This window comes from Mandrillus leucophaeus, unplaced genomic scaffold (assembly GCF_000951045.1).
Source record: "Mandrillus leucophaeus isolate KB7577 unplaced genomic scaffold, Mleu.le_1.0 Scaffold1412, whole genome shotgun sequence".
NCBI classification, from domain to species: Eukaryota; Metazoa; Chordata; class Mammalia; order Primates; family Cercopithecidae; genus Mandrillus; species Mandrillus leucophaeus.
In genome coordinates, this window is record NW_012101380.1 from 95,739 (window position 1) to 97,674 (window position 1,936).

The following is a 1,936-nucleotide window of genomic DNA, read 5'->3' on the forward strand; positions in this document are numbered from 1 at the left end:
CATCTGGAGCAAAGAGAATAAAGTCACAGATGATGATGTCAGAGGGAAGGGAAAATCCTGGTCTGTGGAAGGGCCACAGTGACCCTGTGAGCTAAGTTACAACACTGAAGTCCCAGCCAAATCCCTGCTGTGTTCACTGATCTGGCGCCTGAGACATTCACCTGTTTCTCCCATCATAACCTGTGTACCCTGAATCTCCCATGACAGGAGCAGCCTCTTCTCTCCCATTGCTGGTCAAGCCTAAGGCTACTCTTTGTGGCCATGGCCAACTTTGATGTCCAGGGGTAAAGGTCTCTGTACTTGCACCCGAGAGGGACTGGGAGGCCTGGCCTCTGGCCATGTGTATTTGGGATGGCAGCCTGACACACAGAGGAACAGAAGATACTCACAGACGGGATTCAGGGTGACTGGGTCACTGCGGCTGGAACTCACTGGGCTCTTCATTTGACATTGATAGGGTCCTGCAGTACGCTTTGTGACACCAAATAGAATGAGGGTCCTGTTGTTTTCGGACAGCTGCAACCTGGGACTGATAGGGAGGAGCTGACCATTTATCCACCACAGGTAGCTTGCGTTCGGAGTGTCAGGATCACAGGATAAGGTCACAGTCTCCGTGCCATCCCTGGGGTTTAAGTTGCTGCTGCTGATGGAGGGCTTGGGAGTCTCCACTGTGCAGATAACAGAGAGAAGATTGCCCTGTGTGGCACCTTTGATTCCTCCAAAGACATTTTTCAATCAGAGACGGCATTTCCCACCTTTCAGCCCACCCAAGCCCTTAAAAGCCCATATCAGGTGTGTGTGTTACAAGACAGACGCATGGCAATCTGAGGGCTCAGAGATTGTGAGGCTGCCTGCTTCATATGAGAGAAGCATAGACTTTCTCATGTGTGAATTGAGCAGCAGTATTGGGTCATGGAAAGGCATGGGACCAGCAGTCAGAGTCCCTAGTGCCCCTCTGAGTCCCACCCTCTCCAACTGCCTGCCTGGCCCACCCTGTGGTCCTCACCTGGAGCATGCAGTGCTGGAATCTTCTTAGTTTCAGTCTTACTTTGCCCCCCAAGATATGTTTTCTCTGCAGCTTCCCTTTCAAGGACATCCTAGAGATGGATGATAGAACTTCCCATTGTCCTTAAACCCTTTGGGTACTGGGAAGCCTGGCCTGGGACTGGGTACTTCAGCAGAAAAAACACAGGGGACACCAGAGTCAAGCCTGGGGGTCTGTTCAGTGATCAGGCAGTGGCACCACAAGGTGGGGCAGTTTTCCCAGCTGTCTCATAGTGACTGACTTGAGCCAGTGACCTCTAAAGATAGAGTAGAGTCCAAGGAATGACCTACAAAGAGTGACGGGGACAGGCAAGAGCTGATAGCTTTGGACCAGGTCCATGTTCCCTGTTTAGTTTCCATGATGTTCCCTTCCCCCTGTAGAGGGAAGGTGAGGACCATGTGGTTGTTTCTAGAAATACATGTGGATGTGTGAAAATTGAGAACTGACTGGTGGAAAGGGCGAACATGAACTGATGATGGAAGTCTGGCTTTCATGGACGATTTGTGTTTGGTGGCTATTAGAACAATGTTTGGGAAGAAGTCTTGCAGAAACTTTCTGTCATTAGACATTCTACTTTCTGATTCTATGAGTTTGACTACTCGATGTACCTCATCTCAGTGGATTCCAGAGTGAATCAGAGAGTAGAATAGTAGTTTCCAGGAGCTGGGGTCGGGGGAATAGGGCATTGTTCCGTAGCTGTGTGGTTTCAGTTAGGCAGGTTGAGGAGGTTCTAGAGATCTCCCGTACAGCTTCATGCCTATAGTTCATACAGATAAAGTGTTCCTTATGCAGAAAGTTTAAAACCAAGTGTTTTGGATTTCTAACTTCTTTTTTTATTTTGGAATATTTGCAGTAGATGTACTGGTTTAGCATCCCAAATCTGAAAAATTT

At 48.7% G+C, this 1,936-nt stretch overlaps 1 pseudogene; it reads right to left on the reverse strand.

Annotated features, from left to right (window-relative positions):
• LOC105535101 overlaps nucleotides 1–1,384 on the reverse strand; it is a 4,370-nt pseudogene extending 2,986 nt beyond the window's left edge.
• Nucleotides 1,385–1,936: the final 552 nt, after the last annotated feature.